We start from the raw sequence: 16,734 nt of genomic DNA on the forward strand, positions 1-16,734 counted from the left end.
ATCCTTATCCGTACCGGACATAGGGCTCTGAACCATAAATATATAGTAGTAGTTAGTCACATTCAACAGGACTTGTTCTGTAAATTTGAAGACATTTCCTAGCTTATCCAAGTCATACTGTGGTTCTAATGAGTACTACCTGTATGGATATAAATTATGGGGTATCTTCCTCTAGGAACTGAGAGTGGCTTAGATAAGCAAAAACATCTTTGACATTGCAGACATTGCCAGTTGAATGGGACTAGTACCTACTAGAGATTGATCATGTGATGATCCTCAACTCTGTGAGTACCCCTGGTTGACTGTTCTCCAGGGCAAAAACATAAAACAAAAAAAAACAGCTATTTTGAATATTTTTTGGTCAATTGCTATAGTAGCCCTCAAATGTTACACTTGCCTACTCACAAAGTGTAAAATGAAGGCTGGCGAGCTTGGGCTGCCTGGGAGCGGGTCGGCGAGCACCGCCGGCAGGCAAGGTTGCAAGGGAGCTCTTCTCTGATGGACACAGGCTGCATTGTTGGGCACAGGCTACACTGATGAACACAGGTTGCATTGTTGGGCACAGGCTGCATTGATGGACACAGGCTGCATTGATGGACACATGCAGGCTGTATTGATGGACACAGGTAGGCTACATTGATGGACACAGGTAGGCTGCATTGATTGGCACAGGTAGACTGCATTGTTGGACACAGGTAGGCTGCATTGTTGGACACAGGTAGGCTGCATTGATGGACACAGGTAGGCTGCATTGATGGGCACAGGTAGGCTGCATTGATGGGCACAGGTAGGCTGCATTGATGGGCACAGGTAGGCTGCATCGATGAGCACAGGTATGCTGCATTGTTTGGCACAGGTGAAGCAGCATTGATGGACACAGGTAGGCTGCATTGTTGGGCACAGGTGAAGCGGCATTGATGGACACAGGTTGGATGCATTGTTAGGCACAGGTGAGGCTGCACTGATGGGCACTGATAAAGTTGTTGTTAATATTTTTTTTTTATACCTTAATCCTGCATAAAATATTTGACTGTCATTTCATGAAATAATTTATGAGGGCGTGTTTAGGGGTGGAATTAGAAGTGGGGCATGGTAAGGGTTGGGGGGGGCAACTGGTGGCGAGTAACCCTTGAGGCCTGGTTAGTAGCTCAGGACCTGAAATTTTGAGCCCTGTGCTATAGTTTGCTTTTAGGTTTCTTAGCAGTGGACTGTGCACAAACATTCAACTATCATCCTATGTCTATAGGAAGCTTATATGCTTGGAAATGATCCCTTATTGTTTAATTATTAATCAAACACGATCCTAAATCTACTTTGTGTACAATGTGTTATTTACTAAAGCTTTAACTGGTTATTTATTGTTTGGCTTACTGGTCAGAAATATTAATTGGTTCTGTTCCAGGTGCTGGATTGCAGAGCACTCCAACAAAGCTTTGAAGTTTTTTCAGAATAGAATTATTATTCTTTTTTCCACGTGCAATTGCTTATAATTAAAGAAATTGTTGTCAACATACGTTAAACAGAAAAAGCTGATTTTTTTTCCTTGTGCTAAAATGCTGTCCTCTCATACTCGAATGCCCCGTACACACGAGTGGATTTTCCGTCAAAACTTGGATGGTTTTTCCAAAGGAATTCCGCTCAAGCTTGGCTTGCATACACACGGTCACACAAAAGTTCTCTGAACTTACGACTGTCAAGAACATGGTGACGTACAACACTACGACGATCCGAGAAAATTAAGTTCAATGCTTCCAAGCATGCGTCAAATTGTTTCAGAGCATGCGTAAGAATTTTCCGTGTCGGAATTTGTACAGACAATCAGAATTTCCGATCAGAACTTTTTCTGACCGAAAAATAGAGAACCTGCTCTCATTCTTTTGCTGGCTGGAATTCTGCAAGCAAAAGTCCGATAGAGCAAACACGGTCGGAATTTCTGACCAAAAGCTTACATCCGACTTTTGCTGGCAGAATTTCTGATCGTGTGTATGGGGAATTAGGTTTGCAGGATGTGCCCTGAATCATATGATATTCAATCTACTTCCTTCTAAACACAATGAACGGGAATACTAAGAACACATTTAAAAAAAAAATCACTTAGCTATACAGTATACACATTCTGTTAAATATTATTCCCTGTACACCGAAATGCAATGCTATGAAAAATGGAAAAGTAGACGTTGTGGGACTTTAAATGAGAAATGAATATGTATTTGGAATAATTTAGGATACCTAGAAATAAATTAATTGTCACAATCCCTATATGGGAAGATCTGTGTAGCCATAGAAAGTTGCTAATCAATCCAGTAAATTCAATTAAATTCAATTAATAAGTATTCTATAATGTATCATAATATATAGTACATAAATCATGCAAAACATAGCATAATAAAAAATAATAATAATCATGTTTGATATATTTAATATTTCTAATAGAGAAGACATAATTAGTACAAGCAATCACAATGACAATTTTTTATGGATCCACAGATCAAGTGAACATGGTTATCCTGGGGTATAAATATAAGTAGGAGTTAATGATTGGGTAAACTTAACTTATCATCCCTAAGTATTATCAATTCTAATTTTATTGTAAATTATTGTAAAATATTACACAAATTTAGATAAGTTCAAACATATACAGGTACATACAAGCATAATTTGTTTTATCGCACAAGGCATAGATACCTTTTCACATATTCATTCAAAAAGGGGGCGGGGGAAAGGGGGGGTGGAATATATCTTATACTGAAACTTTGTCTGGCACCTCCGTAGGCCATAATAAAAAAAATGTTCTTTATCTTTTTTCCCTTTCCTTCCCTTCTCCCTTTCCTTTCTCTCCCTTCCCCCCTTCCCTCCCCTTCCTTCCTCCCTTCATTTCCTCTCTCTCCCTCCTCTTCCTCCTCCCTCCCTCCCTCCCTCCCCGTCAAGGTCTTTCCTTCCTTACCCTTTCTCCCTTTTCTTCCTTCAACTTCTTGCCACTTTTCTATACTGCCTCCAGGGGGCCCACGTCAGAAGGCACCTCTCGTGCGTATCTAATTCCTGTGCTAAAAGTATCTCCATTCTCTCTATATTATCCATTTCTAAGGCCCATTCGTTAACCGATGGGGACTGTGTTGACCGCCAATACCGCGGTATCACCATTCTCGCTGCCGTCAACCAGTGTCCAAGAAGATTCTTTTTGATGTTTTTATATGGTCCTGGTAGCATAGAGAGAAGGTTAATTTGAGGTGTATTTGGGATTAACTCCCCAGTAACTAAGGTGTACAATTGCACAATCTTTTCCCAGAAGCCGAAAATTTGGGGGCTTTCCCACCAGATATGGAGCAATGAGCCTTTATCTGTGTGGCACCGCCAACATATATCTGATTTATCTGAATATATACGCTGGAGTGACACTGGGCTCCAGTACCATCTTGAGAGGAGCTTATAGTTTGTCTCTTGTGCTTTAATTGTTGGTGACAAACAGTGTGTTAGGTTAAATCCCTTCTCCCATTCCCCAGCCTCAATTTGGACATTGATCTCATTAGCCCATTTGTTTATATATTCCGGGGGCTCAGGGTGGTTTTTAATGATAAACATCTTATATAATGTTTATAGAACATGGTTTGGTTTATGATCTTGTGTCAAGAGAGTTTCAAGTTGTGTTAAGTCTCTACCTAGAGATTTACTTGAGGTGATAGAAGACCAAAATGATAGTAATTGCCAATATTCCAACATTTGCGTAAATGAGGGTCGCTGTGTAGGGAATAGGTTTAATAAAGACAGAACTGTTCCCTGGCCTATAATCTGGTTCAATCTATAGTGAGATTCTTTGTTCCATATGAGGAAACTTGTCTGGTTTAATGCCGGTGGGAAGTGGGGGTTTCCAAATAAGGGTGTCATAGGTCCTTCATAGGAGGACAGTTCTAACTGTATAGCTGTTTTAGCAAATATATTCAGTAAAAGAGATGTAAGAGAGGGCATAGTATCTAGTAACTCTCGATGAGTATTGCTGGTAGAAAAGTCTAGCCAGGGCAACACCTTAAGGTCAAGTCGATTCAATCCTTGTTCTATTAGTACCCATTTTTTAGTGTCAGGACAATGGAACCAGTCCACCAGTCTAGACTGCCGAAACATAATAGTAGTATAGGTCTGGTGCGCCCTCACCTCCTTTCGTTTTTGGCAGTGCTAATAATTTCTTATGTAGTCTGGGTTTCTTGTGACCCCAGATCAATTTTGTAAAAGCCGATTGTAGAGTGGAAAAAACGATCTAGGGGCACAAACAGGGATAGTTTGAAAAAGGTACAAGAACCGTGGTATTATATCCATTTTCAGTATGTTAATCCTCCCGAACCACGAGTGTTGCTTAGCATCATATTTTTTGAGATCTTGTAGAGTACGTGGCAAAAGAGGAATATAGTTTGTTAAACATAAGTGGTTTGGATTATGGGGGGATTATAACACCTAGGTATTTATGTGCTGAAGAACAAATCTTAAATGAAAAATTATTTCTCAGCGCCATAACTTGTTGAGATGTAAGTGACACATTGAGAATTTCTGATTTTAGTACATTTACTTTAAAGTTACTCAGCGTCCCAAAACACTGAAATTCAGATAGTATAGAAGGTATTGCAATATGTGGGTTAGTGACATAAAGTAATAAATCATCAGCAAACAGGGCTAATTTTATTTCCCTTTGTTTTATCTGTATGCCAATAATGGAAGGATTCTGTCTAATTGCTGTTGCTAGGTACTCCATTACTATGATATAGAGTAAGGGGGATAATGGACATCCCTGGCGGGTACCATTTTGTATATTGAAGCATGTTGTCAATGATCCATTAATCTTTATTCTAGCCACCGGTTTAGTATATAGGGCCATGATCTTGTGAAATACATTTGACCCTAGTCCTATTTGCATCAAAGAGTGTTTAAGAAAAGGCCATCCAACCCGGTCCAAAGCCTTTTCAGCATCGACTGAGAGAAGGCATACTGGTATTTTAGCCTTTTGCGCATAATTCATTAATAGGAAGGTTTTAATCGTGTTGTCGCGTGCTTCTCTACTTTGAACAAATCCTACCTGATCCGTATGTATTAAGCTTGGAAGAAGTGGTTGAAGATGGAGCGCAATCAATTTTGCATATATCTTTATATCTATCCCAATCAGGGATATAGGTTCGATAACTAGAGCAAAGTGTTAAATCATTTTCTGGTTTAGAAATCAAAGTGATGTGAGACTCTAGAGTCTGTGTCGGGAATTGGTTATTAGAAGAAATAGAATTAAACACTTGAAGCATAAACGGGGATATATGTACTTTAAAAGTTTTATAGAATTTTGATGTAAACCCATCTGGGCCTGGGCTCTTATCTGTTGGAATATTGGCAGTTAGGTCTAGTAATTCTTAATGCGAAAAAGGAGAATCCAAAGATTCCTTGGTGTCATCATCAATTGTCGGAATGGCATTTTCCCGTACATATTCTTTAATAAAATAATTTTCAGCTCCTTTATCCTCCAAAGATGGTGGTGGGGCCAGGTTATAGAGGGCCGAAAAGTATTCCCTAAAAGTTTGTTGAAGCGATTGTGGATCTGATGTCAGTTCTCCCTAAGGTTTCTTTATACTTGGTATAAAGGTCTGGGGTGGGCGCGAGTGCAGTGTATCAGCCAACATTCTCCCACACTTGTTCTCAAATCTATACCTTCCCATGGCACATCTTTGTTGGTATGAGCTCTGGGATGATTCAAAAAGTTTTAATAGAGACATCCTTGTAGAAGATATGTTAGCCGATATTTCTGCAGAGCAGTGAGCTTTATGTAAGGTTTCTAAAGTGTGGAGTTTTAATAGGGTATTTTCAATAATTTTTGATTTGTCTTTTTTAAGACGTGAACCATGTTGAATGAACACCCCTCATATTACCGCCTCTAAGGCTTCCCATTATAAGGGCAGTGCAGTTTGGTCCTGTTCATGATCAGAAACGAAACCGTCAATTGCCTCCGCAATTGCTTTATGGCAAATTGGGTCTAACATAAGTGTGTCATTCAGGCGCCAAGACCTGTTTGTACCCTGAATCTGAGGAGGAGTTATTGTTAAAAATACTGGCGAATGGTCGGACCAAATAAATGATCCTATTTCTATTAAAGGGTTCCATTCCAACACCTTTGGGCCTGTTAGGAAATAATCTAGCCTGCTATATGACTTATGGGCTAGAGAAAAAATATGTATAATTGCGATTTTTAGGGTTTAAGGTCCGCCATAGGTCAAGTAACCTATGTTCGAAAAATTTGTTTTTGAGTCCCCTCAAACTAGAGTATGAGATATTCGATCGTTGAGCTGAGGTGTCTAATATAGGATCCAAAGCTAGGTTAAGATATCCCCCCACAAAGATAGTGCCTTCTGCAAAATCTGCTAAGAGACTAAGATAACGTGCAATTGTCGTAGTTTGATCTTGATTCGGAATATAAAAATTTGCGATTGTAAAAATGTTATTCCATAATCTGATTTTAAGAAAGAGATATCTACCATTTGAATCAGCTTTATGCTTCAAGTTCTGTATTGGTAAGTGTTTATGGAAAGCAATGGATACCCATCTCGCTTTTGAACTAGGCATAGTGCTATGAAACCATTGTGAGTAATGTTTACACGAGCACACTGGAATGTTAACACTACGGAAATGGGTCTCCTGGAGGAGTATAATATCTACCTTAGCTTTATGTAAGTTGTATAAAATCTGACCTCTTTTTGATTCATTATTAAGGCCTTTGCCATTATAGGTGCAGAGTTTAAGTGACGCTGGGGAAAAAAAATTTGTTGCCATAAAAAAAAAAAAGGGAAAAAAAGGGGTAATAAAATCATCCCTAAGTATAAACTTTTGGAGTAATCTGGAATATCTAAAAGTGAATTAATTGTCACAGTCCCTAAATGGGAAGATCTGTGTAACCCTAAGGAATTGCTAATTAATCCAATATGTTAAATACAATTCAATTGATGAGTAATGTATAATATATCAGAATATAATGAAATGTAGTAGTATTGTTATGTAAGTGAGTATGTGAGATGAATGTGTGTAAAAATAAAGAGCTTATAATTAACCACTTGTCGTCCGCCCTATAGGGAATTGACGGTGGCAAAGTGGTTTCATAATCCTGATCGGACGTCATATGACGTGATCAGGATTATGAGCCGCTGCGTGCCCCCGGGGGCACGCATCACGGCGATCGTTGTTGCGGGGTGTCAGTCTGACACCCGGCAACTACGATCTCGGTAAAGAGTCTCCAACGGAGACTCTTTACCACGTGATCAGCCGTGTCTAATCACGGCTGATCACAGTGTAAATGGGAAGAGCCGGTGATCGGCTTTTCCTCACTCGCGCCTGTGAGACGCGAGTAGAGGAGAGCCGATCGGCTGCTCCTCTGACAGGGGGGGTCTGTGCTGATCGATTATCAGCACAGCCCCCCCGAGGATGCCCACACTGGACCACCAGGGACGCCACCAGACCACCAGGGAAAAGGTAATCCTCCCTAGACCACCAGGGATGCCAGTCAGCACAATGGATGCCAATCAGTGCCCATAATAGATGCCAATCAGTGCCCACAATGGGCATCACTGATTGGCATGCATTATTGTTTGGCACTGATTGTCATCCATTAGTACAGTATAACACCAATGCCGCCTATGAGTGCCCACCTGTGCCGCCTATGAGTGCCCACCTGTGCCGCCTATCAGTGCCCACCCATGCCCATCTGTGCCGCCTATCCATGCCCATCTGTGCCGCCTATCCATACCCATCTGTGCCGCCTATCCATGCCAATCCGTGCCGCCCATCCATGCCAATCCATGCCAGCTATCAGTGCCAATTTGTGCCACCTATCAGTGTCCATCCGTGTCGCCCATCCGTGTCGCCTATCAGTGCCGCCTATCAGTGCCGCCTATCAGTGCCACATATCAGTGTCCATCAATGCCACCTCATCAGTGCCACTTCATTGGTGCCACATCATTGGTGCCCACCAGTGCCGCCTTATCAGTGCCCATCAGTGTAGCCCCATCAGTGCCCATCAGTGAAAGAGAAAACGTACTTATTTACAAAGTTTTGAAACTGAAACAAAAAAAAACATTTTTTTTTCAAAATTTTCAGTATTTTTTTATTTGTAGCGCAAAAAATAAAAACCATAGAGGTGATCAAATACCACCAAAAGAAAGCTCTATTTGTGGGAAAAAAATGATAAAAATTTCATTTGGGTACAGTGTAGCATGACCGCGTAATTGTCATTCAAAGTGCGACAGCGCTGAAAGCTCAAAATTGGTCTGGGCAGGAAGGTGTTTAAGTGCCCTGTATTGAAGTGGTTAAGCTTCAACTTATAAAAAGCAACGAAAAAATAACTAAGTTATGAAAAACAAATAAATACCAAAAAATGTCAAAGCATCATTATATGTGTAATATAATTGTGAGTGTGCGATATGTGATACAAGTATGTTACAAACCTAATGAAAAATCTAAGTGATAAAGGAAGGTGTATGTGGTGTAAAGTCCTAAAAAAGAGGGGGGGGGGGGGGGGGCGACATATAGGGATGGAGGTATGTTTATGTTATGTTGGGGTCTAAACAGGTCACAGTTTATATAGGAGCTCAAAATGTCTAAATAAACAATATTAGAAAAAAACACACAAATCCAGAACCAGACATTTCATGTTTGACACAGCAGTATAAACTATATATATATATATATATATATATATATATATATATATATATATATATATTGTGTATAATATGTGCGTATATATAGTATAATTTCAATGCACATTTAAAATGTTGTTTAACCACTTGCTTACTGGGCACTTAAACCCCCCTCAGTCCCAGACCAATTTTCAGCTTTCAGCGCTGATGCACTTTGAATGACAATTGCGCAGGCATACAACACTGTACCCAAATGAAATTTTTATCATTTTTTTCCCACAAATAGAGCTTTCTTTTGGTGGTATTTAGTTACAGCTCGGAGTTTTTTTTTTTGCTAAACAAACAAAAAAAGATGCAAAAAAAAAAAATCATGTTTTAATAGTTTATTATAAAATTTTGCAAACGGGTAATTTTTCTCCTTCATTGAAGTGCGCTGATTAGGCGGCACTGATGGCTGCATTGGTGGGCACTGATGGGCTGCATTGGTGGGCACTGATAGGCTGCATTGGTGGGCACTGATAGGCTGCACTGGTGGGCACTGATAGGCATAGTTAAGGCGGCACTAATAGGCACAGATAAGGCGGCACCGATGGGCACAGATAAGGCGGCACTGATGGGCAAAGATGGGCACAGATAAGATGGCATGGATGGGTGGCACGGATAAGTGGCACGGATGGGTGGCACGGATGGGCACTGATAGGTACCACTGATAGATGGGACTGATGGGCACTGATAGGTGGCACTGATAGGTGGCTCTGATAGGTGGCACTGCTGGGCACTGATGGGCGGCACTGCTGGGCACTGATGGGCGGCACTGGGGTGCAGCACCTTTGAGGCACATTGTGGGCACATTGTGGGCACTGTGGGTGGCACTGTTGGTGGCACTGCTGGATGGCACTGTGGGTGGCACTGTGGGTGGCACTGTGGGCACTATGGGCACTGCTGGGTGGCACTGCTGGGGGGCACTTACTTTTATTCAGGATGGCACTGCGGTGGGCAGGTGGGCACTGGCAGGGGGCAGGTGGTCAGCTGTATTGCTGGCCGTGATCGGGACTGATGTCCCGATCACGGCCGCCGGTGATCGGCTTTTTTTTTCTCTCCTCGCGCTGTCAGCGCGAGGAGGAATAATAGCCGATTACCGGCTCCGTTCTATCACATGATCAGCTGTCATTGGCTGACAGCTGATCACGTGATAAGGGGTCGGGATCGACCCCTTACACGGATCGGTGATCAGGCGAGTCTCACGGACTCGCCGATCACAGAGCGCGCCACGCGCGCCCTGAGGGGCGCGCGCAGGCCGCTCGTACCCGGGACGACGTCAATAGACGTCGTCCCGGAAAAGTAGATCCGCGCTAATGCCGTCATTTGGCAATAGCGCGGATCCCAAGTGGTTAAAAAAAACATCCATGTTTAAAAGTGTTGTCAATAAAAGCACAAATTAAGTCCATGACAATGGATATTTCAGCCTATGCATAAACACTTGACATTATCCATCCAGAAAAGGCATACACCTTTCTAAAGAAAACAATAGTGAAATCATGAGCCAACAACACAATGAACCCGAGTGGCTGTAGACACAGTTATGCAATTTTCAGATTTAGGATTACCACTACTCATGGGAATATAGCTCATATGTCTGGTGTTAATAAATCTGGTGTGGATATGCCTGGGTTACCACATAGAAATACTATATAATGTTTCACTCTGCTCCATAAAAGGTATGTAGGCAGATGCCTATGGCGAGTCTTTATTTTTTCATGGTATGCCAGTGTTAACTATGTTGCTATAGGGTTTCTTTGAATATTCTGGATGATTTCTGCGTGTGTGACTTCTCCCTTTGCAGATGTGTCACATCATGTCTGTTCTGGGGTATAAATACTTCTGAAGAGCACTGACCCAGGGCTCTCAAGGGAGTTCATCCGTTAGGTCATAGTTACATAGTTACATATAGTAGGTGAGGTTGAAAAAAGACACAAGTCCATCAAGTTCAATCTATGTGTGTGATTATACTGTATGTCAGTATTACATTGTACAGTATATCCCTGTATGTTGCGGTCGTTTAGGTGCTTATCTAATAGTTTTTTTGAAACGATCAATGCCCCCTGCTGAGACCATCGCCTGTGGAAGGGAATTCCACATCCTTGCCATTCTTACAGTAAAGAACCCTCTACGCACTTTAAGTTTAAGGCCGGGTTCACACTGGTGCGACACGACACTTGTCCTACTTTGGATCCAACTTTGCCCTGCGCCTTGAAGTCAGAGACGCATCCGAATTCAATGAACGGGGATCTGACTTGGATTCCCGCCAATACCAGGCACTGTGTTTGATATGAATCTTGAGAGGGAACTCCACGCCAAATTTTAAATAAAAAAAGTTATGGGTTCCCCCTCTGGTCCTTCTGTCTGGTATTGATTTTAAGGGGAACCCTTTACACTGAAAAAACGGCGCGGGGGTCCCCCCAAAATCCATACTAGACCCTTATCCGAGCAGGCAGCCGGCCGGCCATGAAAGGGGGTGGGGACAAGCAAGTTCCCCCCCTGAAACCGCACCAGGCTGCATGCCCTCAACAAGGGGGGTGGGTGCTTTGGGGCAGGGGGTGCTCTGCAGCCCCCCACCCTAAAGCACCTTGTCCCATGTTGATGAGGACAAGGGCCTCTTCCTGACAACCCTGGCCGTTGGTTGTCGGGTCTGCGGGCGGGGGGCTTATTGGAATCTGGGAGCCCCCTTTAATAAGGGAGCCCCCAAATCCTGGCCCCCCACCCTATGTGAATGAGTATGGGGTATATCATACTTCTATCCATTCACCTGGAATAAAAGTGTCAATAAAAAAAAATAGACAGGTTTTCAAAGTAATTTATTAGGCAGCTCCGGGGGTCTCTTCCAACTTCAGGGGTCTCTTCCGACTTCTGTGTTATCTCTGGCCTCTTCTCCCGCTCTCCGGCATCTTCTGCTTGGCTCCTCTGATATCTTCTGCTCTTTAGCCTGCTCTTTTGCTAGCATTAGTCTTCTCCGTCATCTTCTTCCCTCCGGTCTTCTTCTGATGTTGACATGACGCTCTCTCCCGCTGCAATGCCGCGTGCGTGGTACATAATGAATTATATAAGCATGGGGCGTGGTCACCAGGTGATGTCACCCGGTGACCCCGCCCCTTATGACATCACCACCCAATCATGCCCCGGGTGGCGACGTCATAAGGGGCGGGGTCACCGGGAGACATCACCCGGTGAAGACCATGTATGCCTATATAAGTCATTGTGCATCACGCACATGGCATTACAGCGAGTGTTGTGTCAACATCCGAAGAAGACCAGAGGGAAGAAGATGACGGAGAAGACCAGGCCAACACGAGCAAAAGAGCGGGCAAAAGAGCAGAAAATAGCGGAGGAGCCTGGCAGAAGGCACTGGAGAGTGGGAGAAGAACCGGAGAGAGCAGAAAAGTCAGAAGAGATCCCCGAAAGTCGGAAGAAGACCCCTTGAGCTGCCTAATAAATTACTTTAAAAACCTGTCTCGTGTGTATTTTTTTATTGACACATTTTTCCCCAGGTGAATGGGTAGGGGTACGATGTACCCCATACTCATTCACATAGGGTGTAGGGGACTCCCGGATTCCGGTGAGCTCCCCGCCGCAGACCCCGACAACCAACGCCCAGGGTTGTCGGGAAGAGGACCTTGTCCTCATCAAAATGGGGACAAGGTGCTTTGGGGTGGGGGCCACAGGGCGCCCCCGGCCCCAAAGCACCCACCTCCCCATGTTAAGGGCATGCAGCCTGGTACCGTTCAGGAGGGGGGATGCTTGCTCTTCTCCAACCCTCTTCCTGACCGGCCAGGTTGCGTGCTCAGATAAGGGTCTGGTATGGATTTTGGGGGGACCCCCGCACCGTTTTTCTTGGTGTAGGGGTTCCCCTTAAAATCCATACCAGACCCAAGGGCCTGGAATGCTCTTGGAGGGGGAACCTATGCCGTTTTTGTTTTTTTAAATTTGGCGTGGAGTTCCCCCTCAAGATCACCAGAGCGCAAGTCGCATGCCAAAGTCGCATCAGGCAAGATGGGCATCCGACTTTGATCCGACTTCAATGATAGTCAATGGGCTGAAGTAGGATCAAAGTCGGACCAAAGTAGTACAGGGAGCATTTTCAAAGTCAGACCGACTTGTGTTGGACCAGTTAAGACGGCTCAAACATTGGGGAAACATTGATTTTCACACGTCATGCGACGTGAGCTCCCAATGTCGGAGCGTTTGTCGTACCAGTGTGAACCCGGCCTAAACCTCTTTTCTTCTAATTTTAATGAGTGGTCAGGTGTCTTAATAAACTCCCTTCCACAAAAAAGGTTTATCCCTATTGTGGGGTCCCCAGTACGGTATTTGGAAATTGAAATCATTTTCCCTCTCAAGCGTCTCTTCTCCAAAGAGAATAAGTTCAGTGCTTGCAGCTTTTCTTCATAACTAGTATCATTCAGACCCTTTATTAGCTTTGTTGCCCTTCTTTGTACTCACTCCATTTCCAGTACATCCTTCCTGAGGACTGGTGCCCAGAACTGGACAGCATACTCCAGGTAAGGCCAGAACAAAGTCTTGTAGAGTGGGAGAATTATCACTTTATCCCTGGAGTTAATCCCCTTTTTAATGCATGCCAATATTTTGTTTGCTTTGTTAGCAGCAGCTTGGCATTGCATGCCATTGCTGAGCCTATCATCTACTAGGACCCCCAGGTCCTTTTCAGTCCTAGATTCTCCCAGAGGTTCACCCCCTAGTGAGTAGATTGCATTCATATTTTTGCCACCCAAATGCATTATTTTACATTTTTCTACATTAAACCTCATTTGCCATGTAGTTGCCCACCCCATTCATTTGTTCAGATCTTCTTGCAAGGTTTCCACATCCTGCGGAGAGGTTATTGCCCTTCTTAGCTTAGTGTCATCCATAAATACAGAGAATGAACTGTTTACCCCATCCTCCAGGCCGTTTAGGAACAAATTAAATAGGATTAGTCCCAGCACAGAACCCTGTGGGACCCCACTTTGCACCCCAGACCATTCTGAGTACTCACCATTTTTCACTACCCTCTGAACTCCCCCCCCCCATGTAGCCAGATTTCAATACATGTACAGGCATACCCCACTTTTAAGTACACAATGGGGTTTATTTACTAAAGCTGGAAAGTGCAAAATCAGGTTCACTTCTGCATAGAAACCAATGAGCTTCTAACCCCAGCTTGTTCAATTAACCTTTGGTAATAAAATGTGGAAGCTCATTGGTTTCTATGCAGAAGTGAGCCTGATTTTGCACTTTCCAGCTTTAGTAAATAAACCCCATTGTGTACTTAATAGTGGGGTATGCCTGTACTAACCCTATGATCCATGCCAACGGACCTTACTTTGTACAGCAAATGTTTATGGGGAACTGTGACAAATGCTTTTGCAAAATCCAGATACACCTTCCTTTATCTAAATGGCATTACACCTCCTCATAGAAGGTTAATAGATTGGTTTTGCAAGAACAATTCTTCATGAATTCATGCTAATAACTGCTAATGATACAATTTTCATTACTAAAATCTTGTATATAGTCCCTTATCATGCCCTCTAAGAGCTTGCATACTATTGATGTTAGGCTAACTGGCATGTAATTCCCAGGGATGTATTTTGGCCCCTTTTTTTTAAATATTGGTGCTACATTGGCCTTTCTCCAGGCAGCTGGTACCATTCCAGTCAGTAGACTCAGTAAAAATTAGGAACAATGGTCTGGCATTTACTTGACTGAGTTGGGGTGGGCAACTACATGGCAAATGAGGTTTAATGTAGAAAAATGTAAAATAATGCATTTGGGTGTCAAAAATATGAATGCAATCTATACACTACTGGAAGAAACTCTGGGTAGTGATGGACAAATTTCCGACGGGACGTTTTGCGAACGCGAACCGCGAACATGGCCAAAAGTTCCAAAAAGGCCATGGAGGAGAGGCAAGGTCAGGCCAGGCTATGAAGGGGGTGCAGGAGATGATCAGTGCCACAGTCAGGGCAGCGCAGTCCTGTGCCAGTGTCCCAGTGTGCCAACATGTGCTTGAGCACCTCCCTCTGCCCGGCCCTTACCCCCACCTATGCAGGGCTCCACTGCGGTGGTCCGGAGGTGCCAGTCCAGTGCTGATCCTCAGCTAAGGACAGTCTGCAATTCACTAGCTACTAGGTCCACAAAGGTCCTTTTAAGGACTGGTATAGGTGTACAGTATATAGGGTTGTAATAAACGTATAATATAATTTCTTTCAAATATAGAAAGCATATTATAGTGCACTGCATGCAGTGCTGACCGATTCTGCAGCTGTCGTTTCTCAGTGTAGGGACAGTTTGGTGTTTGGAGAAGGGACAGTCTGCAATCCACTGGCTGCTAGGTCCACAAAGGTCCTTTTAAGGACTGGTATAGGTGTACAGTATATAGGGTTGTAATACACGTATAATATACTTTCTTTCAAATATAGAAAGCATATTATAGTGCACTGCATGCAGTGCTGACCGATTCTGCAGCTGTCGTTTCTCAGTGTAGGGACTGTTATGTGTTTGGAGCAGGGACAGTCTGCAATTCACTAGCTACCAGCTAGCTACTATTAGGTCCACAAAGGTCTTTTTAAGGACTGGTATAGGTGTACTATTTGGTGTGCAGTATATAGGGGTGTAATACACGTATAAAATACTTTCAAATATAGAAAGCATAGTATAGTGCATTTCCACTGTGCAGCATTGTGACTGCTGAGCGGTTCTGCAGGAATACTACAAACAGTGACAAACGCAATTAGAAAAAAGTATTATAACTGGTGTGATAGACCAGTGGCCCCTCAAAAGGACAGATTGAAACGGAGTGTTATATACCTTCTTCCACATATACTGCACTTCTCTAGAGACTTTTGTCACAGGGTCATTTAAAAAATGACAGGCAGAGGAAGAGGCAGGCCCTTCCACAGGGGTGGTAGGGGTAGGGCATGAGCAACAGGCTTGAGCCAAAGTGGGAAATTTCAGAAGTGCTCTCTATCTCAGTGCTGGTGTCAGTGCTCTCTATCTCGGTGCTGGTGTCAGTGCTCTCTATCACGGTGCTGGTGTCAGTGCTCTCTATCACAGTGCTGGTGTCAGTGCTCTCTATCTCAGTACTGGTGTCAGTGCTCTCTGTCACGGTGCTGGTGTCAGTGCTCTCTATCTCAGTACTGGTGTCAGTGCTCTCTGTCACGGTGCTGGTGTCAGTGCTCTCTATCTCGGTGCTGGTGTCAGTGCTCTCTATCACGGTCCTGGTGTCAGTGCTCTCTATCACGGTCCTGGTGTCAGTGCTCTCTATCTCGGTGCTGGTGTCACTGCTCTCTATCTCGGTGCTGGTGTCAGTGCTCTCTATCTCGGTGCTGGTGTCAGTGCTCTCTATCACTGTGCTGGTGTCAGTGCTCTCTATCTCGGTGCTGGTGTCAGTGAGGGAGATAGCAGCAGAGAAGCCAATCAGCAGGTAGTGCCAGCACCATGGCTGAGGATCAGCACTGGACTGGCACCTCCAGACCACCGCAGTGGAGCCCTGCATAGGTGGGGGTAAGGGCCGGGCAGAGGGAGGGGTCAGGGGCTCAAGCACAGGTTGGCACACTGGGACACTGGCACAGGACTGCGCTGCCCTGACTGTGGCACTGATCACCTCTCCTCCATGGCCTTCATGCACTCCTGAATTGACAAAATGTCACAGATAAAAAAAGAATGCTTGACGTTGTCGATCCCAGATTCACTTAATACTTCTGGCATGTCAGTGTCCATGTTGTGGGACTATGTGTGCACAGCTAGTAAGTATTTTGTGGCTGAAAATATGACCTGGAGGTTTTTAGGGTTTGTCTGCCATTAAAGTGAATGGGGTCCGCCGCGAACCGAACATTTGGGCACGTTCGCGGAACGCATTCGCGAAACGTCCCGTCGGAAGTTCGTCCATCCCTATACAGCAGGACAATGACCCAAAACATACAGCCAATGTCAATAAGAACTATCTTCAGCATAAAGAAGAACAATGAGTCCTGGATGTGATGGTTTGGTCCTGACAGAGCACTGATCTCAACATCATCGATTCTGT

The sequence above is a fragment of the Lithobates pipiens genome, unplaced genomic scaffold (genome assembly GCF_037356315.1).
Source record: "Lithobates pipiens isolate NorthernLeopardFrog02 unplaced genomic scaffold, aLitPip1_a1.2 Scaffold_16, whole genome shotgun sequence".
NCBI classification, from domain to species: domain Eukaryota; kingdom Metazoa; phylum Chordata; class Amphibia; order Anura; family Ranidae; genus Lithobates; species Lithobates pipiens.